The sequence below is a fragment of the Squalius cephalus genome (genome assembly GCF_949319135.1).
Source record: "Squalius cephalus genome assembly, chromosome: 16".
In the NCBI taxonomy this organism is placed as follows: domain Eukaryota; kingdom Metazoa; phylum Chordata; class Actinopteri; order Cypriniformes; family Leuciscidae; genus Squalius; species Squalius cephalus.
Genome location: NC_137137.1, coordinates 35238492 through 35263228, shown reverse-complemented (window position 1 = coordinate 35263228; position 24737 = coordinate 35238492). Strand labels below are relative to the sequence as shown.

Sequence of the window (24737 nt, the reverse complement as noted above, 5' to 3'; positions counted from 1 at the left end):
AGAACTTATTATAGTAATTTAACAGTCCCAAATAAGCCTTCAACTCTTGTCACATTCTTTGGCAAGGGAGTATTCTGAATAGCAGTCACCTTTTCTGGTACGGGTGTAGGCCAGCCTCATCTACTTTATGGCCCAAGAACATTACCTCTTTTTCCATGAAGGAACATTTGCTCCGTTTCAACCGCAGTCCTGCTTCCTGCAATCTTCCCAATACCCTGGCAAGCGCCTGGAGATGCTCCTCATCATTAAGACCGGTCACCAAGATGTCATGGAGGTAAACTGCCACACTGGTATACCTTGCCGTACTCCCTCAATGGTCCTCTGGAAGATGGCAGGACTAGAAGAAACTCCAAAGGGTAAAACACGGTAAGTAAACAACCCCTTGTGGGTATTCACAGTGACATATTTCTTGGACTCTGCATCTAATGCAGTCTGATGGTAAGCACGGCTCATATCCAGTTTGGTGAACTTCTGCCCACCTGACAATGTTGCAAACAAATCTTCTATTCGAGGGATGTTGTACTGTTCCAACTTTGAAACTCGATTTACTGTTAGCTTGTAGTCGCCACATAGTCGTACTGTATTATCAGACTTTAACACCAGCACTACAGGTGCAGCCCATTCAGAGGGTTTAACAGGTTCATTGATGTTTTCTCTTCACAGGCGTTCTATTTCAGCTTCTACTTTTGCCTTCATTGCATAAGGAACTGGTCTGGCTTTGGAAAATCTGGGGACAGCCTCCTTCTCCACATAATTTTATGTATACAATTTAAAGGTGCTATGAGCGATGTCACACGTTTTTTAGGCCAAAACATTTTTTGTCACATAAAGCAAACAACTCCTCACTATCCGCTAGCTACCTGTCCCCTGAACACACTGTAAAAAAACGCGGTTTCTCTAGACACCACAGGCTCCACAAACGGCAACAAAAACAAACTGGGCTCACCCGCACCACGAAAACACAACAAACAGTGCTCCAGCCAATAACCGACAAGAAGTATTTGAGAGAGGGGTCTGGGGGGTTAGTGTGCGTGCACATGAAGGGGGTGTGGAGGAGGGAGAAGCATGAAGAGGGAAGTTTGAATTATGGCCGAAACACGACCAAAGAGACGACGTTCCGATGAACAAATTGCAAAGAAGAGGGACAAGGATAAGGATTTGGCAAAGTCCCAAATTTACATCGGAAAAACCTTTGAAAGGTGGCGAGAACTCCGCCGGCAGAAGGGCTTCCAATCCGACATTCATTTTCTCTGTTTTTGCAGAACAGGTGGGTAAATCCATCTTTCTCTCTAAACTGACGTTCATGTTCGCCAAACCAACACAAGGATGTAATTAGCTAGAACTATGCAGTCAGCGTTAACTTTGGTGAATACAACATAACTTATATGTTTATAGCAGCTAGCGATCAATCTCTATTGTAAATGATCAAGCAAATTCACAGTAGGGCAACAATTTGTGTGAATGATTGTTTTCACCCACTGTTTGTTATAAATTTGAATGTTCATTTATAGGGTATTGACAACTTTGACTAAATTTGTTTACGACGCCGCCTTTGTTTATGCTCACTGGGAAACGCGAAGCTAACGTTATCTTGCTATAATTGCATCCTTGTATGGGAGCAATAGTTATAACCTCAGGTTGCGAAACGATTTTAAGAAAATGTTTCTCTTTTTCTGCATTCTGTTCTGCAATATATAAAAGCATTTATCTAACTTGGCGACATTACACATTGAATGAAGTAAAACTTCACAGTAAAATTTAACTTTGTTTGTAGTGACTACTTTGACTTTCCTTTATGGCTAGCTAGCCTCTGTTTTGTTTGACAACAATTTGAATGTCAACAAGAAGTTACGACTCCCGGCATCGCTTAGAGCACCTTTAATAATATATAATAACGTGTTGTTTCAAAATGGATGAGAAAAACAGCGCCTTGAAAATTTCTGCAGCTCGTCAAACTACAAATGTGGCGTCTGTCAAATGAAGGAAGAATGAAGGAGTTTCCAATACAGCCAAAAAGAAAGGTAAAATAAACAACACGTTACATCTGTATCTGAATAAATAAAATGACGCCATAAAATCACGATTTTCTGGGAAGGATCTGGCTACTTGACAAATGAAAATCACAAACATGACACTTGTTAATAAAATAATTTTATAAATACAATTTATTAATATGTAATATAATTTGATCTAAAAAAAATAAAAATAAAAATAAAGGGGGTTGAATTCAAAAAGCTCTAAACTATTGTTTTAATTGTTAAGACAGCAGCTCTACCATTTAAACAAGTTAAATATAGGCCTGCCCTACACATAAAAAAAGTTAGGTTACAGTTCTGTCCCTGAGGGGGAAAATAGCAGTGATTTGATGTTTTTGATTGATTTGATGTTATTGAACTCTGAAACCAGAACGTCGGTTACATATGGTAACCCTCGTTCCCTGAGGGAGGGAACGGAGACGTACGTCGTGGTGAACGACGAATAGGAATAGTGAACTAAAACAAGCCAATGCACATTGGCGTGCAATCATTTGCATCAGCTGTGCAGCCTCGCAGCGTGGGTATTTAACGAGCAGCTGGTGTGATTGCACTTCAGTTTTTTGCTGAGGAGCCAAGCCTGAAAAGCTGGTCGCCCCGGCGGGAAGTGGCAGATGTGGCGACGGGACATACGTCTCCATTCCCTCCCTCAGACAACGAGGGTTACCATATGTAACCGAGACGTTCCCTATCGTTCGGTCACTACGACGTACGCCGTGGTGAACGACGAATAGGAATCCCTACCAAAGTGCCACAGCTGCTGCACCCCATCCAGCGCCCTGGGCAAGCCTCTACACCTTCTTGCCTGGAAGGACGATAGGAGAGGGCTTACACCAAGAGTATCCTTCACTGTTGTTCCGTGATAACCCATACAGTGATTATTGGATAACACTGGGAAAGCGTGCCCGAACTGAGGGAGGGGAACGCTGCGGAAACCACATTCTTAAGAAGAGTTATGTGGGAATTCACATATGGACTAACCCAAGGGTTGTACTGCATATGAATAATGGGTGACTTAGCCCAAGGGAAAGACACGGGCTTCCGTTTAGGAGCAGCCGTGGAAGATATACACATATGGGATCCCTGTAGGGTCACACATATGGGACCCAGCCTAGACCCGGTTCTCAAGGATTCAGCGGGTAAAGGCCTGGCACCGAACGCTCCGCCACGTCCGGGCCGAGGGTGTTTGGAGGACTTGACAGGTTTTAACTCTGGAGCAATAAGGGTGCACAGTAGGGTGCAGCAAGCCGACAGAGCTGGTACTCACAGTGCTTCTACCCGTTTAGGGTGAGAACACGGGAGGACACGGGCTCTACACGTAGTATCTAGCGAACGTGTTAGGTGTCACCCAGCCCGCAGCTCTACAGATATCTGTTAGCGAGGAGCCACGTGCCAGCGCCCAAGAGGATGCAACGCCTCTTGTGGAGTGTGCATGCAACCTGAGCGGGCAGGGCACGCCTTGAGCTTCGTAAGCCAAGGCGATGGCATCCACTATCCAGTGGGCCATCCTCTGCTTGGAGACAGCCTTTCCCTTCTACTGGCCTCCGTAACAGACAAAGAGCTGGTCTGAGGTCCTGACGCTTTGGGTTCTGTCCACGTACATACGCAGAGCGCGAACGGGACAGAGCAAAGCCAGGGCTGGGTCTGCCACCTCCAGGGGCAGCGCTTGCAGGTTCACTACCTGATCTCTAAAGGGAGTGGTAGGAACCTTGGGCACATAGCCAGGCCGGGGTCTCAGTACAACATGGTTGTCACCCGGCCCGAACTCTAGGCACGATTCGTCGACCGAAAATGCTTGCAGGTCCCCTACCCTCTTGATCGAGGCCAGTGCAATCAGCAGCAAAGTCTTCAAGGAGAGAAGCTTTAAGTCTGCTGACTGCAAAGGCTCAAAGGGAGCATCCTGAAGTGCTCGGAGCACCAGGGAAAGGTCCCAAGAGGGTATGGAGGGGGGACGAGGAGGATTTAATCGTGACCTGACGACCAGGTCGTGCTTCCCAACTGTTTTGCCATCTATGTGGTCATGATATGCTGAAATAGCAGCAGCATGTACTTTAAGGGTGGAGGGAGACAGCCTTCGCTCCAACCCTTGCTGCAAGAAGGAAAGCACTGACCCTATCGAACATCTTCGGGGGTCCTCTCTGCGGGAGGAACACCACTCGACGAACAGGCTCCACTTCAAGGCGTACGCACGTCTCGTAGACGGCGCTAGCGCAGAAGTGATGGTGTTAAGTACCTCTGGGGGTAAGTCACCTAGAACCTCCGCGTCCCGTCCAGGGACCAGACATGGAGTTTCCAGAGGTCCGGACGCGGGTGCCAAAGAGTGCCCCGTCTCTGAGTCAGAAGATCCTTCCTCAGAGGAATGGGCCAGGGAGGGACTGTCACGAGGAGCATGAGTTCTGGGAACCAAGTCCGGGTGGGCCAATAGGGAGCCACCAGAAGGACCTGCTCCTCGTCCTCCCTGACTTTGCACAGGGTCTGTGCAAGTAGGCTCACTGGGGGAAATGCATATTTGCGGAAGCCCCGGGGCCAGCTGTGTGCCAGTGCATCCGTGCCGAGAGTTCCCTCGGTCAGTGAGTAAAACAACCGGCAGTGGGAGGTTTCTGAGGAGGCAAACAGGTCTACCTGAGCCTCTCCGAACTCTCTCCAGATCAGCTGAACCACCTGGGGGTGGAGTAGCCATTCTCCCGGGAGCACAGCTCGTGATAGCTCGTTGGCCACACGGTTGAGCACACCGAGGACATACATGGCTCGTAGCGACCTCAGTTGCTTCTGACTCCAAAGGAGGAGATGGCGGGCGAGTTGCGACATGCGACGGGAGCGTAGACCACCTTGACGGTTGATGTACGCAACAGTCGCAGTGTTGTCCGTACGGACCAGCACGTCTCTGCCCTGTAGCGGCCTTTTTACGCGGCTCAGAGCGAGACGTACTGCTAGCAACTCGAGGCAGTTGATGTGCCAGTGCAGTTGGGGGCCCGTCCACACCCCTGACACTGCATGCCCGTTGTACGTGGCACCCCAGCCGGTGGCAGAGGCGTCTGTGAAAACCACAGCATGCCTGGACACCTGTTCCAAGGGGACTCCTGCCCGGAGGAACGAGGGGTCTGACCACGGACTGAAGGTCTGGCGGCACGCCGGTGTGATTGCCACCCGGTGAGTGCCGTGATGCCACGCCCATCTCTGGACTCGGCCGTGAAGCCAGTGCTGAAGCGGTCTCATATGGAGCAGGCCGAGCGGAGTTACCGCTGCTGCCGCTGCCATATGCCCCAGGAGCCTCTGAAAGAATTTCAGTGGGACCGCCGTCCTGCCCTTGAACGTGTTCAAGCAGTTCAGCACCGACTGAGCGCGTTGCTCTGTGAGGCGCGCTGTCTGTGCGACCGAATCCAACTCCATACCGAGATAAGAGATCCTCTGCACGGGGGCGAGTTTGCTCTTCTCCCAGTTGACCTGAAGGCCCAGCTGGCTGAGGTGCCTGAGCACGAGGTCCCTGTGTTCGCATAACTGATCTCGAGAGTGTGCTAGTATGAGCCAGTCGTCGAGATAGTTGAGAATGCGAACGCCCTGTTCTCTCATGGGAACAAGGGCCCCCTCCGTGACTTTCGTGAAGACACGGGGAGACAGGGCCAGCCCGAAGGGCAGGACCTTGTACTGATATGCTCGACCCTCGAACGCAAAGCGCAGAAACGGCCTGTGTCGAGGAAGAATCGAGACATGAAAGTACGCGTCCTTCAGGTCGATCACTGCAAACCAATCTTGGGGACGGATGCATTCGAAAATGCGTTTCTGCGTGAGCATTTTGAACGGTAGCCTGTGAAGGCTCCGATTCAAAACTCGCAGGTCCAAGATCGGTCGTAACCCACCACTTTTCTTGGGCACAATGAAGTAGGGACTGTAGTGCCCTGACCTCATATCGGCTGGAGTGACCAGCTCTATCGCGTCCTTCGCCAGTAGGACTGCGATCTCCACGCGCAAGACATGGGCATCGGCTGCTCTCACTGTAGTGGAGTGGATGGCCCGAAACTTGGGGGGACGCCGGGCGAACTGAATCGCATAGCCGAGCCTGATGGTCCGAATGAGCCAGCGAGACGGACTGGGGAGCGCTAGCCAGGCTCGCAGAGACCGTACAAGCGGGACCAAAGGGACCGTAGGCGTACCCGGAGTGGGGCAGCGAGGTGGAACACAGGGGCTTGGCTCGGGAGGCTCTCTCTGGGAGGCGGCCCGTAGCGGAGTCCGAGTGTGCTGCGCAACACTTACCTGGTTCCACGAGACGGGAGGTGTAGGAGACGGCTTGGTTGCGTTCTCGAACTGCACACTGCTGCCTGCTGGCGATAGAAGAGGCGGATGAGAGTGGTGAGGATTCTCTCCCCCCACTGCTCTCCGGGCCCTCTTCGGACCCAGAGACGGAAGAAACTGCTCTTTTATTGAAAATTTGGGTACCGCTGGTTTTGAGGCCAGCGGCGGAACAAAAAGAAAAGGAAAACAAAGATTTTCCACCTGGCCCTCTTCCGGGGGATGGAGCGATGCAGTCATCGTCTCGTGGAGAGCAGTCCCTGCCATCTCTGGGTCGCCCGTCCTAGGGCCGTTTGCTCCTGGCTTTGCCGCCCTTCTTAGCGGGGTCCTGGACGGGCGGGGCGGCCCGCCTGCGACTGGCTCCACGGCGCCGTTTGGATGGAGGCTGCTGCTGCGGCGCGGGAGCAGGGGCAGATGCAGGAGGCCGCCCTCGGCGACGAGCAGACTGAGGAGCCGCAGACGGAGGGGTGGGAGCAGCAGCTGGCCGCCGCGGCAGGATGTGACGGATGGCCTCAGTCTGCTTTTGTACAGCCGAGAACTGCTGGGCAAAGTTCTCGACCGCGTCGCCGAAGAGGCCGGTCTGGGACACGGGGGAGTTCAGGAACCGGAGCTTGTCGGTCTCCCGCATGTCCGCCAGACACAGCCAGAGATGGCGTTCCTGGACCACCATGGTGGACATCGCACGACCCACCGACCGCGCGGTCACCTTCGTCGCACGAAGCGCGAGGTCCGTCGCGATACGAAGTTTCTGAAGAACTTGGGGATCATGACCACCCTCGTGCAGGTTCTTCAGTGCCTTGGCCTGATGAACCTGCAGCAACGCCATGGCGTGCACGGCAGAGACAGCTTCCCCACAGGCGTTGTAAGCCTTGCCGGTTAAATCCGACGAGTACTTACAGGCCCGTGAAGGGAGACACGGTTCTCCGCGCCAAGTGGAGTTAGGGCACAGTTGCATAACAACGGCCCGTTCCACTGGCGGGATACGCGTGTATCCCTTAGCTGCCCCGCCATCAAGGGTGGTGAGGGAGGAGGAGCCACCGGAACGGTTTCTGGCAGTAAAAGGTGCCGTCCACGTCCCCGTAAGCTCCTCATGCACTTCCGGGAAGAAAGGCACTGGGGTGGGTTGCTGAGAACCAGCGCGCGCCACCCCGAGATACCAATCGTCCAACCTCGAGGGTTCGGGACACGGTGGAGGATTCCACACGAGCCCGACCCCGTTGGCGGCCCGGGAAAGCATGTCCATCATCTCCGGGTCCGTCTCAGGCACCGTTGACACCCCCGAAGGAGGCAACGGCGCCGAGTCGTCATCCGCAGAGAAGTCTGACCCACCCTCCGATGCAGTGATCGACATCTGATCCTCACAGGGAGCCCCAAAGGAGACAACCGGTACACACCGCGAGGATGGTCCAGCTCTCTCCAATGGGGGCTCAACTGGCTGCGGAGCATGAGAGGTGTGAGGGCTCCTAGGGGGTTGGTTCCCCGAAGGAGACGCGCTCACAGTGATCCTCAGGTCACCCATGTCACTGCCCGAAGCAACCCTCTGAGGAGGATTGGATCGAGGCAGTGGCACGGGGACTCCGCCCCTTTACAGGAACGTGAGTCTCGACCGCAGCTCCGCGATGGTCATCTTCCCACAATGGGTACATGACTCATCCACAAGCGCTGCCTCAGCGTGTTTAATGCCCAGACACACGAGGCAGCGTTCGTGACCATCCCGTGAGCCCAGGTAACGACCGCATCCAGAAACACACAGATAGAAAGTCATCTTTAAAAAGACGCTCTCTATCTGTGTAAGCTCTTTTAGGGACTGCTCTCACTGGTGCTGAAACACGCAGGGGAACAGTCACTGCGAACACAGACAGGAATGTGCACCTGTCTGTGCGCTGTCTCTCTCTCTCTCGCTGGCAGGTCTTACCAGCTGTAAAAACAGCTTTTAAGCGCTCTGATGGCGCACCTTACCAGCTGTTATAACAGCTTTTTTGTTTGCTCAGTATGTACCAAAAACAAAAAAGACAGAGAAAAGAAGAGAGAAGAAAAGAAGACTGCTCGCGCTGCCGTGTTGTAACGCCCGCACCGGGAAGGAGAGGTCCAATAAGGCTCGTCAAAGTCACACTCTGTACTGTAGAACGCATCGAAGTGCTTGGCTCCGAAGCAAAAAGCTGAAGTGCAATCACACCAGCTGCTCGTCAAATACCCACGCTGCGAGGCTGCACAGCTGATGCAAATGATTGCACGCCAATGTGCATTGGCTTGTTTTTGTTCACTCGAAGTAGATTGGCCTCTCTAGCGAGATTCCTATTCGTCGTTCACCACGACGTACGTCGTAGTGACCGAACGATAGGGAACTAATAACTTTTTTTGTCTTGAATGATTTGAATTCACGCTTTCTCAAACCGCAACTGACTCGACTACATGTTCAAGGCTAACGTTAAAGATTGTTGCTATATGACCGAACATTTTACTGTACTAATCTAGTGAATGGATCCTAACATTTTGCATACAGGAGAAATGAGCTGTCCTGTCCAAACCCATGGGCTTCGTCACATAAATGCAGTTCTGTCAGACAAGCTGTCCCACTTCACCATCATCATCTGATTAATATTTACTAATTTAGTAATAGGCCTTTTATTTGTGCAAATAGTAAGCAGTAAACTGGCAAATTTCAATTGCTTCATTATTCTCTGCATTTTACAATTTGATGCGAAAGATACAATATAATTTGCGATATACGTGAAATTATGTATGGTAACGACTTGAAGGCAGATTTTCTTAGCGATACAGCAAAACTTATCCGACAATAGCCAGGTTTCCATCCAAGGGTTTTTTTGTGAAAAAAAGGTTTAGCACATCAAAATGTTTACCGATATAGCTGATGGAAATGGCAATTATCGATAATTTTTTGCAAATGTCGACACAATCTTTTTCCGTTTAACTTTAGCGCATAAATTCTATGTCGATATTTCAAATGTTGCGAAAAACTAGTTTGGAAACACTTTTTGTTGAGAAAAAGGGCTTTAACGCAAATAAATGTGCTGTCACATGATCTTTTCATCACGTGCAAGGCGCCTGTCATCACAACAAAAACCATGGCGGACTCGGAGCGGTCCTCATGGACAGATGACAAGACTCGTTATTTTCTCCATTTAATTGAAAAAAATTAGATTACAAGTATTTTTGATGGAAAACGGCAAAGGAATGCTACAACATTCCAGGAGTTGCAAAGAAAAATGGCTATTAATGGCTACACTAAGCCATGGCATATTCTTCGCAGCAAATGGAAGGTACTGAAACAGTGGTACCTGGCTGAAAAGCGTGACCTTTCACGTAGTGGTTCTGGGGGAAAAAAGAAGACGAAGTTTACATTTTTCAGTGAAATGGATCACATACTGGGCCAGAGGCCGATGGTATTGTCGTTTTCTACAAATATCAACAGCTCTGGTAAGTTCTGTATGGTAATTTGTTGTATCACGGACAGTTCTATTTAATGTTATGTTATATTATATTTTTTTGTGCAGTTTCTGTGCAATAGGTCTCTAAAACGTTTAAACAGAGTGTATTTAAGAAATTTAAGATTAAGAGTGTACGTAAAACTGCTTTCTAACAAACTTGTAGAGTCTTGTAGAAGCAGACTTCTATTAGAGATGTACAGTACGACTGCATCTAAAAGTGAAAAGCTAAAGTTTATTCAAAGACTTGCAAATAAACTAGCTTACTTTTTCATTGTATTAAACAGAGACCTCTGAGGGACAGGGACAGTGTTAGATTTTGGTGTATTTGGCCGAGCAGTGGTTTGGGTGGCTCGCCAATGTATTAGATTTCTCCAATACATAAAATAAGTAAGCTTGACCAGAGTTCTTGTGGGGAGAAGAATTTATTGAAGGTTTGTAGTGTAGCAGTCCTTCAGCAGCGATGTTAGCATGTCGCGCTTCAACAATCTTAACCCAAAGTTCTGTGTCTAAGACAGAACTTTATACATGAAGACAAAAGGGCTACAAACAAAGGAAAACTGTTAGGACCTCCCACAGGAGATCGATCTATACTGACACTGTTTTCAGTTGATTAAATCTAAATCACAAGGTAGATGAATCTGATGACAGACACTGTTTTCAGTTGATTAAATCTAAGTCACAATGTAGAAGACTGAAAATACAAAATCTTTCAATCCCTCATCTGATCATATTTGATCACAAAACAAACTTCATTAATCATATATACAGCATGCTGCATACAGGCTCCATTACTTAAAATGACAGGATAAGAGTTCATGGTGAAACTTTGCATCCTCTTGAATGCTTGAGTCCTCTAGAAGATTTTATTTGAGTTGTGATCTTTTGGAGGTGGCGGATAGTGTTGTGTTCTGTGAATGTTCAGAAGTGTTCTTGGTGGCCAATGCAGTGCAGTCTAAATGTTGGATGTCTTTGCTCATCCTCTGGCACACTGGAACACCTGCAATCACACAAAAGAGAAACAGGGAACGTATCTTGCCAAGGAAAATATTTTAAATGCATAGTTCATAACTGCCTGAAAAAACTCTCCCTATTTAATATTGGCAGGACACTACTGTGTTTATCAGTGGCTGTAGGTGTATGTCTTCGTCCTCAGGCGACAAGCTAGAGCCTAAAAACCCTAGTCCCGCCATATCTGGACTCTGATAAACACTACTGCCGTCTATCCCTCATCTCTAGGCAGATGTTTCAAATCCCAATGGCTCACGTCGGTCCACTCATCTTTTCTCTGCACCATAACTGCTTCATCAGTTACCATGAGATCATGAAGGCTTTCCCTCCTGGATTCTAATGGTGAAAATTGTTTCTTGGCATTGTGTCCTACCAGGCTGAGTCTTTCATCAGTTTGGGCAAGGCTGTCAGATGTTAGGTTTTCATTGGACATGGGCCGGCCTGTGACATGTTCAAAAGGGCATAGTCCAATTTCCTTGTGGTCATCCTTACTGCATTGCTTGTCATTATGCAGTTTTGTTTCAGCTTCCGTTACTGATTGCATTTGTTTTCTGGATGCTTCATTTTGAATCAGTTTACATGGCAAAACTTGCTGAAGTTGTCTTAATGCCGTTGTATGTGCACCTCTCTCCTTTACGGCTTGTATAACAGCACCTTCTACTAGGACATCATCTTTGGCTTCAGTTGTTGAGACTTCTGTGTATGCTTTTACCTTTGGGGTGGTGTCTTCATTTGTCATTTTTGCATACACATGGATTCCATCAGTGTTCTGATGAGATGTCACTAGTTGGTGCTGCAGAGAGAGGCTCTTCAGTTTCCCTGCGGCTCAACAGCATTTAGCAGAATCTGTTTTTGTTTGGTTGTCAACTGCTGAAACCTCCTCAACAGGTTGTCCTTGTCATCGCTTTGATGTTTTAAACTCAGCTTGCAATCACGAACCCAATGTCCTTCTTCGTTGCAATACCTGCATCTTCCTTGAGTTTTTGACTGTCTATTATCTTCATTTTCTTTATGCTCATTCCACATTGTCCTGTTGTTGTTTGACATTGTCTTCGATCGCAATGCTCTGAGTTTGACTTCATGTGTTCTTTCAATCTTTGCAGACCACTCAACAATCTGATTAAAAGATTTTCCAACACTGTCCCAGTCATCATATTGGATTTTGAGGGCTTTTGAAACTTCAGGTTTCAGTCCATTAACAAAAGCAGTTTTCAGAGGCATGCTAGTGTTCTTGTCAAAATTCCTCGCTGTCATTTAAACCAGCATGTTCCAACCAAATTTGTGTGAAGCGTTCTTCAAACTCTGCAACACTTTCTCCAGTCTTCTGCATGCATGAGGTAATTCTAGCCCAATTAACCTCTGCTGGTTTCAGTTCAAACAAGAATGTTCGTAGAGCTTCCCATCCAGCCTCAATGTTTTCTTGAGACTCGCCTACCCTGTTTTCAACACTTTCAGTTAGCCTCTTTTGGTCATTGTCCCTTAAGTTCACATTAACAATCATAACACCATCTACTGGATGTAAATTGTAGATTTTCTGTAAGCGTTGAAGAAATTGCCAAGCTTTCCTTGGTTGCTTGTACACGTCTGGCAATTATTTTGACCATTTGTCAACTTGCTCTGGAGAAGCTGGTTGGTATGTTCTATGTGGAACATATTTCTTAATTGTTCTTTTTACGATGCGGGTTCGTCTTTCGCCTTCCTCCTCATACTCCTCCTCACTGTCAACTTCAATTTCAGTCCTTCTGTTCTTGACAATTACAGGAGCGAGTCTAACCTTTTTGTGTTTCTTGGTGACATGAGCATGTGTCTCAGATTCAACATCACTGTCATCAGGGCTCCAAGTCGAGCTGCTGTCACTTTCCTCTAGCAGATAACGACGTTGTTGATCCTTAATTTCCTTGAGGTCTTTAAATGGGTAGAGTGACTCTTTCTCTATCTTGCTGCTAGATTTTATGGGATTTTTTTGTCCAGAACCATCTTTTGATTCCAGTTGTGTGGATAGCAACTTTAACAGCTTTTCATTATCATTTAAGAGTCTTTCTTTGTCCTTCTTCTCATTCTGCAATTGTTCAGCCAGTGCTCGAACCTTTGCTTTCTCTGCATTGTACTCACGCTGTGATTTGTCAATCTCACACTTCTGTCGATGCTGTAGAATTTGTTTTACCAAAATCACAGACAAGCCATCTCTGTTGGTGTTTGTCCTTAAGCGCTGCATCTTTCCATAAGCCCTTTTAACCCTCTGGAGTCTGAGCGGTTTTCTGGGCCCTGGAGGTGTTCTGACATGCTCTGACATTTGTGCTTTTTTTCAGTTATTTATAAACATGTTAATGGCAAAGGTGTAAATTCACTCTATATAGCACAAACAGGGCTACCAAAATATGTGATCACCATGCATGTATATTTTTTTAAGTTTTAAGAGAATAATGTTTATGCATGGTTATTGAAAAAAATAAAAATGAAAGTTGCTGAAATAAGACCACAAAACTCATAATAAATATGTGTCAATAAGACTTTTGACTAATGGAAGTTGTTCCTTCCAGTTCTGGCTTCAAAATTATGTGAAAATAGTCTTGCTTTATCGTTCACATAAAACAATACATTGATTTAAATTGATGTAAAACAGGTTTTGCTTGGAAAGCCAATATGCGAGGGGGGCGTGAACGAGGAGTGGTTTACACCTGAGAATACAATGTCCCACCCACTCTGCATAATTAGCCATTCATTCAGGTGTGACACTGACTGAGCCACAATGCAAGGACAAAAGATATATTTAGAAGAAGACTTATATTGACCATTTAAGATTTTGCTTACATCTATCTTGTAAATATGTTTTGCTATTTTATTAAAAAGGTTACAATTACAACAATAATTACAATTTCAACAATATTTCAAGTGTACTCTTTCTTTGTAAAAAAAAAATGATTATAGGCCTACATTTTATCTATGTATTCATTAGTTTGAATATAGCCAAAATTGGAACAGCTAACATCTTTGTTGATGACTTTATTTTTGACAAAAATAGTATTTTATATGTATAGAAATTGCTAAACAAAAGCTTATTTGATGTGGCAGTATATTCTTCAGAAAAAACTGTACCCAAATCTAGTCAACAAAATGTTCTTTCATATTTCGCCTGACTGTAACGTTGTTTTTATGAAATATTAGGGCATATAAATGTTAATTTGCAGTTTAATACGTTGCTTATACAAATAGCCTACATTTTATTTCAACATATTTCAGTCGATTTTTACTCATCTCAGTATAGCAATACAGTTTGCTAAAACATCATCATTCATTCACACACGCGATTTAAATTTAAACTGTCTTTTTGCGAGCTGTGGTAAACAGCGCGCATCTCTGCCGTTCATTCATTCATAAACAGAAACCCGATTCACGTGAGAAGGAAAAAAACGTACAGTATTCCTCAGCTCGCTCCTCGATATACCCGCACTTCTGAGGTACATTTTCCATTATTATTATTCCTCACAGCGCTGCGAGACGGTGTAAACAAGTAATGATCTGAATAAACTTGTGTTTTCTCGAGCTGATATGGGGGCGTTCACAGGTTTGCCTCAATCATTTGCGTTTGAATAGCGCGCGCTCTCCGTGGGCGTGTCACATTATTTTTGAATGAGCTGTAATGAGCTTGACTGGAATCGCTCTCTTTTAATACAGATTTCACAAGATGAGAATATTTGTTTTTTATATAAATTACTTCATTTAAAAGAAGAGAATTCAAGCTTCATGCCTGTGTGTCTGTATGCCTGTTTGACTGAGTATTCGCTGAGTTATTGTTCATTTTCGGACGCTTTTCAGAATGGACTACACTGGCAGAGAGAAGGCAGAACTCGCTTCGTGTTTATTTTTCTTTATTTGGCAAAAAGCACAACACTTTGTTTTTATTGTGAGTATACACAAAAATAATACACATTTAACAGAATCGATTGATGTATGAAACTCCTATGGAAAATCAAAGTCAACAGAGTATTTATGAGTTTCTTTTACACTGATAAAAAAAAAAGCAAGCTGGTATCGCCGGCGATACCGCCGACCTCAGGGGGTTAATGTCCGGCAAGGCCCATAGTCCACTCTCTAAGTGCTTGATGCCGTACTTCTGGCACATGTCATCATGGCACTTCCTTAGTCCCAGCCTTTTGCCCAAATATGCATTCAGATTGTCCATCATCTGATCAATGGTAACACTTGGAGGTTCTGTTCCATGTCTTTCTGTTGTTGGCCTCAGTGCAGGGCCATTACCATTTTTTAGTGCAGACTCAGCCATGGCAAGTACAGGAGAAGTGCCCTCAGAGGTGTGGAAACAAAACAAAAGGTGTTAGAGCCGTTAAAGGTGCTTATTCGGATTTAAATTCTCAGCAGCCTGAGAACTGACCATTTCAGTTACATAGACAAATCATAAATTTACTAACTCAGCTTAGTTTTCAATCCTACATTCAAAACAAAACATTCCCTTTCAGACTAAGTTTCCTTGTTTCATTTCTGAAAAACACCCGACTGATAAGACTTGTTCATTTCTTCAGTCCTAACTAAGAAGGCTGAATTAACTTGGTTCAAAGTTGTCCCTTAGACAATATACTTTCAATCTTTCTGCATCTTTCATCAGAAGGCAAATACACTTCTAGTTCCTAACACAATTAGAATGTTTAATTCAAAACTAAAATATTGGCTACTGAATTAGCACCCAGTCAAGAATTACCAATTCTTGCAGCAACATCAGTCCCAACTTTTTCTACAGTTTCTACAATCTCTGGACGAACGGACTAAATTGTTTCTTTAACAATTCCTACAGACACCAAAGAGAAAGGATCAAGCCTCTGCTTCTACAATCTTTTGATGAACGGACTAAATCGTTTCTTTAACAATTCCTACAGACTCCAGAGAAAGGACCAAACTTACACTTTATTTCAATAGCTCCTACAATCCAATGAGTTCTATTTTTTCACGCTATTTCTCTGCACATTCCTTGCGTTTCTTCTCGATCTCGCTGACTATACCGAGCAGTGGTTTGGGTGGCTCGCCAATGTATTAGATTTCTCCAATACATAAAATAAGTAAGCTTGACCAGAGTTCTTGTGGGGAGAAGAATTTATTGAAGGTTTGTAGTGTAGCAGTCCTTCAGCAGCGATGATATCATGTCGCCCTTCAACAATCTTAACCCAAAGTTCTGTGTCTAAGACAGAACTTTATACATGAAGACAAAAGGGCTACAAACAAAGGAAAACTGTTAGGACCTCCCACAGGAGATCGATCTATACTGACACTGTTTTCAGTTGATTAAATCTAAGTCACAAGGTAGATGAATCTGATGACAGACACTGTTTTCAGTTGATTAAATCTAAGTCACAATGTAGAAGACTGAAAATACAAAATCTTTCAACAGGAACATGAAGATGATTGCAGTGACTGCAGTGTGTCTACAGGTAAGTCGTAATTTGCAAGCATTTCACATTTCCAGTCATTTTTATGTATTTTGGTGTTGATAAAATTGAAGAAAAACAAATTCTTTGCTTATTCAATTTGATATGTTTGTAATGCTCCTTAATGAGTATGCTGTATTTAGATTGTGATGAATGTGAATTACATGATTGTCTTGTGGAGCTGTGAATGCTCAAGGAAAAAAATAAGTAAAATAAATAAGGTGTTTATATTGTTTCAAATCTTGAAAACTAACTCAAGTTTTTGGATTTTCTAGATCGTCCACCAAATGATTCACTCCCCCCCTCTGATAGTGGACCAGTGACTGATTCAAATACGGAGTCACCCTCCCTGGACCAGCCTGATGAAACCGTACAACAGGATTCTGACCCACCACCACCCAATGCATCAAGATGGAGGCGGAGTCATCAGCATGCTCCAAGAAGGAAGCGGTTGGCTGAGTTGAAAGGCATTTTTCACGATTTCCTCGATCAGCGGCGTGAGCAAGCAGAGCAAAATCAGCAAGTCATCCAGTCAATTGCCACTGTGATCTCTCAAGCTGTTCAATGTTTTGAGCGTTGTGCTAATGCTGCAGAAAGGCTCCTGCATCTGAGGTGATGGCGGGTTTGAAGCAACCAGAGAGTTTGCACAACCAAACCAGATGCTCTAATCATCCAGTGTCCCATCTCCCCTACAACCCAGCAGGCATTTCAGCACCTTCTTCTTTGAAGACTCATCCTAACATGTCATTCACCACATACCTAAACTTGGATTAAGTAGTTTTGGTTATTTCTTGTTTCATAATTACTATTCTATTGGTGAAGTTTATGGTTTGTTCATTTAAAACAACGCCTGCAGAGAATGTTTTCAGTTTGTGCTCTTAAGAGTATCTTGAGTTTAATTTATATGCCATTTATTTCCACTATTACCATTGTTCTTGTATTCAAGAGAATGAAAAAAAACAACATTGCAACTGTGTTTTATATTCTTTAATGTACCAGAAGAAATGTCTTATTTGACATTAATCTGTTTTTATGTTCCCTTAAATGTGGTACTCGTACAACAAATCTTTACAACAGGTTAAATATAGGCTATATATAAAATCTTTATAAAGAAAATGTACCAATTATTTCTGTTACAAATAAAATGAGTATTAATATGTTCAAGTTTGTGACTTAAATTAATAGACAGTAACAAATTAAATTTTATGATTCAAGTACATTTTCGCATGACAGCCTACTGCCTTCCCAAGTGAGATACATATTGCATGAGAGCGTCCCTGATAAGCACAGCTTGTGTGGTCGGGCATTAACCACATTTTTAACCACAATTGTTTGTCTTGTGCTGGTCTGTGACGCGCCTCACATTACGCCATCACATTGGAAAGGTCACGCTTCACGTCATCTAAGTTATTTGTCTGTGTACTCCGGTTCAAAAGTTGGGAATGAAAAATTCCATCTCATTTTCTCCTCCAACTTCAAAATCGTCCGACATCTTTGTTTTAATATATTATTACTATTATTATTTTTTTTCGTGACCTTTCCAACGTTTTCTAATACTGATTACACCAGAAGTTTTCATTGTTTACACAAGAGTGTATAAAAATAAATGTCCCTTTTCATGGATTTACAAAACAAAAATAAAGCTTTTCGCTTGTTTAACCCTCTGATGGTCTTCGTTTAGGAGTCACGTTCGTGGCCTTCCCGGTCAGAAGTGACCGGACACCTAAAAATGAAACTTCCTCCATCCCAGTAAAAACCAATGCAATTTATTTTTGTTCTATAATATTTATTCTTTTTAATTTAGTATTTTGAGACAATTTGATTGAACTTATTAATATTTATGCAATATTTATAGTCCATTTTTTGCCATTGAAAATAATGATTTTTTTTTCTTTTTTTTTTTTCTATGCAGTATTTTCGGTTAAAATAGAGACTAGGCTTCCAGAAAAAAAAAAAAAAAAAAAAAAAAAAAAAAATTTATTAAACATAGAATTAAATAAATCATGTTATTGCATGGGTTTACCACTAGATGCCTGTATAGCTCTAAATGGAGATGCTTGTGAATTCTAGTTGTTTTTGGACCAAATTACTTACTTTTAAGATGTGGATTGAATGTATTTTTTTAGAAATTCTCAAATAATACTTTTTGCCAAGGTTTATAACATTTTATTAATTATTATTTTAATAATTGTAATAATTATTATATTAATTATATATATATATATATTAATTATAATTATTAATTATGTTATGTTTTTCACTCTTGATGTTTTAGAGTTTCACCCCTTCATTGCTGAGCACTTTTTTTCTGCATCGTGGCCGATTTGTAGAAAATTTTTGTGTTTTTGTCAATTTCCCATTCATTTCCTATGGGGGCCATTTTTGACCGAACACCAAAATCGTGACTAATTTTTTTACGACCACTTAGCATGCTCGGATCATGAACTCAATTTTTTTGTGTGTTCACATACCAAATGCCAGAAAAGTTACCAAGTTTCGTAACATTCCGATGAAGCTGTGATTTTTAAAAATTCAAAACAGATTTTTTGTAATCTGAATTTATTGGTGTGTATGTGTATAAAAGTGTGTTTCTATGTGTGTGTGTGTGTGTGGGTGGGTTTGAATTTTTTGCACTCTTGATGTTGTAGAGTGTCACCCCTTTACTGCGGTGTACTTTTTTTTAGAATCGTGGCTGATTTGTAGATTGTACAGACAAAAATTCAGAGAATTTTTGTGTTTTTGTAAATTTCCCATTCATTTCCTATGGGTCGGTCATTTTTGACGTCATTTTGCCACGAGTGTGACTATTTTTTTTACGACCACTTAGCATGCTCGGATCATGACCTCAATTTTTTTTTGTTTTCACATATCTAATTCCATAAAAGTCACCAAGTATCATAACCTTCCGATGAAGCTGTGATTTTTAAAAATTCGAAACAGAAAATTATTCGGTCAGAAATGACCGAGGACCATCAGAGGGTTAAGTCACGTAATCCCCTGAACATTCAAAGAGAAACATGAGAGGAAGTTGATTGAGATATATATAACAGTATACTGTATGTATCTGTTTTGTTCTCTTATTACATTGCTAATTGATAAATGTCCACTAGATGGGGATATTGTTCTAGATATGAAAGTAGGAAGGTGAAGAGGAAGAGGTTGTTGTGCTTATGGAGAATGAAAAGTAAAGAGACCTGTTCGCTACTCGGTGTGCTCTCATTTATTTTGATGTGATTACACTACAAATTGGCGACGAGGTTCAGTTCATCTTCCTCCTCAGACTTACAATGTCCTGGTGGGCCTGTAGTTCCATTTGGGATGTGGACTAGGGCTGCACGATATGAGGAAAAGCTGCGATGTGCGATAAGATTGTTTAATATTGCGATGACGATATGACTTGCGATAAATATTCAAATGTGAATGTTAGCTATGTTGTTCCCATGTCTTAGTGCTTTAATAGGTTCGTTGCGTGATAGGTCAAACGTTTATTACCTGCCTGGTTCAGATTACACGATTTTAGCGCGATTTTGGCACGATCCGTTTGACGTATGGGTGTCATGGGGATTCGTAAACGAAAACGGGCGTTGGGACGCAAGATTCGATCGTTTCATCTCGTATAGTGTGTCATAGTGGGCGACAACCTACGTCGCGTCTGCGATGCTTCACGACATCACGACAGAAAGACTAGCATGTTTAATTTTTTAACGGTCCTCCATGACGGGTTGAGTATGTGAGCAAGAGTGAGTGAGCGAGCGCGAGCAACAGTGTGTGTGTGTGTGTGTGTGTGTGTGTGTGCGCGAGTGAGTGAGCGAGCGCGTGTGAGTGTGTGTGTGCGCGAGTGTGTGTATGTTTGCGAATGAATGTGTGAGTGTGACGGCACGCGATGACTGGTCGGAAAGCAACGTGTAGTCTGACATGTTTCTTGTCCACAACACAACAAGATTTTAGGAGTCAAAAACGTGTAATCTGACTCCGTGACTATCATAACAGTCACAAAAATCTTGTAATCTGAACCAGGCATTATTCATCGTGTCAGGCTGTCTGTTGCGATGTGTTCATCGCGCGAGTTCATATCGCGATGACGATGAAAAGTCGATGTATCGTTCAGCCCTAATGTGGACGCAAATGTTTGAGAACTACTTGTCGGCGATTCACGCTGAGGGAGATGACTGGCCTGATACTCGTAAGCGTGCTACACTGCTTCACTGCCTGGGCACTGAAGCACAGAGAATTTTCTACACTCTTCCTAATACCGGTAGGACCTATCCATCTGCTCTTACGGCTGTCAGAACGCATTTTGTACCGAAAGTTAATGTCATTGGTGAGCGACATAAATTTCGTCAAAGGGAGCAAAGGCATGACGAAAATATACTTCAGTATGTGGCCGCGCTTCGTGATATGGTGTCATTATGTGCATTTGGTGACAAAGAAGATGAAATGCTAAGAGATCAAATTGTGGAGAAAGTGCACAGCAGTCGAATTCGTGAACACTTACTACTTGAAGCGGATTTGACGTTAGACAGAGCAGTACAAGTGGAAAATGCCATGGCTAATGCGAATGAATTTTCAAAACCTGCCGACTTACCAGTTCAACGGCTATATGTCAGAAAAAAAGAAACGACTATTGACCGGTAAGATCCTCAGAGAAGAAGAACTATAATTATAGAAGAATGGAAAGAGTGTGTGAGTGAAGGTGGTTGTGAATGTGCGTAGATGTGTGCTAGTTACAGGATCAGAGAACGACACCGTTCCTCCGTCATAGTCCAGATTCACTCTCACACGATCAAGCTTCTGTTTAACATGAAAACTAGAACCTAAAAGCTCTCCGTCCTCTTCATCATCATCTTCGTCCTGATCATACTCCACACTCCAGACATCAGTGTCGAAGAAAACACATCCCTTCCTCTGGTTTGATGCTGTAGTTACTCCAAGAGTCCAGTCTGAACTCAGTTTAACCTCCACATCCCAGCAGTGTGTTCCTGAGTTAAAACCCTCTGAACCCAGAACACAGTAATAACTGTCAAATCTCTCTGGATTATCAGGAACAGGTTGTTTGTTCTCGCTGTTTCTCACACTGGTCAGATCATCAGACAGGACGAGACGTGAATCTGCAGTGTTTGGATCCAGAATCACAGGAGCTGATGAGACACAATCAACAGATGCTTTTATTCTGATCTTCATATAATGATCAAGAGTGAACCCAACACAGATTATTATGAATTATGACACTCGTCCTGTTGATCAAACACATTTTCCTCTGATCACTGTCAGTGCTGTTATTAGTTTCACACTCGTTTTTATCATCAGCGTTTAACGGCATCAACTACAAACATTAAATATGAGATTCAGACATTTGTGTCCATCAAGAGAAACTGATTCTTTGGGAAAGTTAAATAACAATAAATCAATGAGATCTGTTGAGATTTATGCTGTAGATGAAGAACTGTAAGTGTGTGTCTGATCTTCAGCATCTGATCATCTTCATTTTATTGGCTCTTATAGTCTGTGTTTTGTTTTAAATTAGTTTATTATGACTGTCTGTTGTGTTTGACTTACAATAATGAATCAACCTTCAACACTTCCTAGCCACGCCCTAGCAACCATTGTCGAGCACCCTAGCAACCCAAATCCAAAGAGGGACATCTTCTAATCTGAATGTCATAGAGGAGTTGCGGTTGGTTTATATCATTCATACTGGCAAGCAGCCTTTGAAGTAACATCATTGGCAGCTGCCAAGCCACTCCCTAGCAACTAAACAGAGCACCCTAGCAACTGTTCAGCAAGACCTATGACTCTGCACCAGAACATCGTAGAGACATTGTGGTTGGCTACTTTGACTAATGCTAGCAAACAGGACATCCATCATGCTACACATGCTAGCAGAATAGCTACATGCTAAAAGTGATTAGCTAAGTGTTAAATCTTGTCAACAATGCTAACTAAAATGCAGTATCAGCATGCTAATCATGTTAGCACCATGTCCACAACATGTTAATCATGCAAGCATCATGTTAATCATATTAGCATCTTGCTAAAACATGCAATAAACATGGTGATTGTGTTAGCATCATGCTAGAAGCATGATAATCTTATTAGCATTTCGTTAAAAGGATGTTTGCAAAATGTTAAACATGTTAGCATCGTGCTAAGAACATGCTAATCATGTTAACAACATGATAAATGTGTTAACATCATGTTAACAAACTGCTAATTGTGTTACCATCATGTTAGCATCTACATTTTCTTCAGGAAATGTAAATTCTAGTTATTATTGTAATTATTCTGAGACTAATTTTTTTAAAGCTGCCGTCGGCAAGATTTTTTTGATCATATTCACTGAAACCGACACTTTTCTCCGACAGAACAACATAAATCAGTTTAGAGTTTTAGAGAAAACCCCGCGCTTCTATCTCCACCTGGAGCCTGTTATTTGTTTTGCAAAAATCCACCGCTCCCGGTTCCCTTTCGAGGGAACTCGCACTGCGTCGTTGAAAACGACTCTTTGGGGACGCTCCCTTAGCGTGCGCCTCTGAAGTATGAATGAAACTAATCCAATCCTGATTGGTGTTGCGTCATGACGTAACATGTGACGGCATAACCGGATGCATAAAAGTGACGCTGGCACACACACACATTAGCTTTCGCTCTTCAGCAAGCGCTCTCTGTGAAACTGTCTGTCTTATTTGATGTTGTTTGTCAGTGAAATCCTCTATATTATGGCGAGTGAAAGATACACTAAGTGTGTGCACCCCTGCCCTATATTTCTCACGGGTGGAGACACGCATCAGTTGTGTGTACACTGTTAGGCGCGCAGCATGCACAGGCAGTTCTCGAGGGGGCTGCCTGTGAACACTGTGAAAGTACTAGTGCTGCGCTCCCACTTGGCTCGCGATCCCCGCGGTTCGGGTCCCGCGTCCGTTGTGGCGGCGCGGTGGCTTGGATCGTGGGGATCGCAGAAGGATCTCGCGGATGAGAACGAGACTGCCGAGGCACTTTCATGTTCATCATCCGCAGATTCTATAACGCTCGCTCACGACGCAGAAGCCCGCGATGTGGCTTCTTCTGCCCGTGACGAGTGCCCGATGCTCGAGCTATCTGCTTCTGAGGAAGTGGATGTGCTCAGCATCGGGGACGAGGAACATGAGTCACACTCGCCGGTGTTGTTGTAACCCAAAATAAAAAAATAAAAAGTTGTCCCACTACATTGCAATACAGAATCTATAGCTCGGATCTCGCGTTTGTCGAGGCAGCGCGTAGATGACGGCTACTCTGCAATAAAGATTCTGTGTGGGTGCGAGGCATGCACTGTCAGCTCCTGAGGGTGCTGGCTGTGGTTTTTAAGAAATATCTCGACGCACACAGCCGTGCGTTTCGGGTGTTTCAGCCTCGAGCCCGTTGACTTTCTTTTCGAAGAGATGAAAGCCAAATATATTGTGAACGACTCGAATCTCGCGTTTGTTGAGGCAGCGCTTAGATTACGAGTCTGCAATAAAAGGGACACACGCGATCTGTGAAATAATACTGTTTGGGTGCGAGGCATTCACAATCAGCTCCTGAGGGTGCTGGCAGTGTTCATTGAGAAATATATCGGCGCGAGTGCAATCCGTGCGCTGTCGGATGTTTCAACCTCGCACCTGATGACTTTCTTCTCGAGGGATGAAAGCCAAATATATTGTAACGGCTCGAATCTCGCGTTTGCCGAGGCAGCGTGTAGATTACGAGACCGTATAAATAAATATTAAAACAGTATTGTCTGGTGATTATGGCTGCATTCAATTCTATGAATTAATATGATGGAATTGAAATGATGGAATATATTATCTGACTTTAAGAAGTTAGATATTTTAATTCAACCTACCATCCAGACCGTGTTTCACTTATCGAGTATTTTTGGCTGCATTTAATTCTGAAGAATTAAAATGATGAGCAGCGAACGTCAAAAATCGTTTAAGATTTTTCCCTGCCGGTCCTCCGCTTCAGGGTATCGAAAACGAGACGAAGATGGCTGTCCCCCCCCCCGTGGAGGTATGAGCGAGAATCGCTCCTCCGCGGAGCCCTCAGGAAATCGATGTTTGTATCCAGCTTCAAGTGCGCTTTGGGACACATCGGTTTTCAGCGAATGCACGCTGTAAAAGGCGCCCAAAAGGCTTGCGGCCAGTGTTCGCGTTCGCCCATCGGAACTGTTTTCGATTTATTCCCTGCCGGTCCTCCGCTTCAGGGTGTCGAGAACGAAACCCAAAGAGTCTCCCCTCTGGGGGAGCCCTCAGGAAATCGATATCTGTATCCCGCCGTAAAGTGCGCTTCGGGCCACAATGATTTCCAGCGAACGCACACCGTGGCGTTCACCCCAAAAGCCTGCAATAGGGCACCGTCTATGGTCACAAAATCTTTCTCGACTTTTTCCTGCCGGTCCTCCGCTTCAAGAGGTCGAGAATAGTGCTCGAAAAACACCCGAGGTCAGTCTCGAGGGGCTGGTTCCCTTAGTAGATTTTGTAGAAGAATGGCAACGCCTTCCGAATATATCT

At 44.1% G+C, this 24737-nt stretch overlaps 1 pseudogene across 1 annotated transcript in view; it reads right to left on the bottom strand.

Moving 5' to 3' along the window:
* Positions 1-20808: 20808 nt before the first annotated feature.
* Positions 20809-24737, bottom strand: part of LOC307173969 — a 44547-nt pseudogene continuing 40618 nt past the window's right edge. Inside the window, exon 13 of the transcript in view lies at positions 20809-21350. The product of the transcript in view is annotated as an uncharacterized misc_RNA (transcript). The remainder of the gene's footprint in view (positions 21351-24737) is intronic.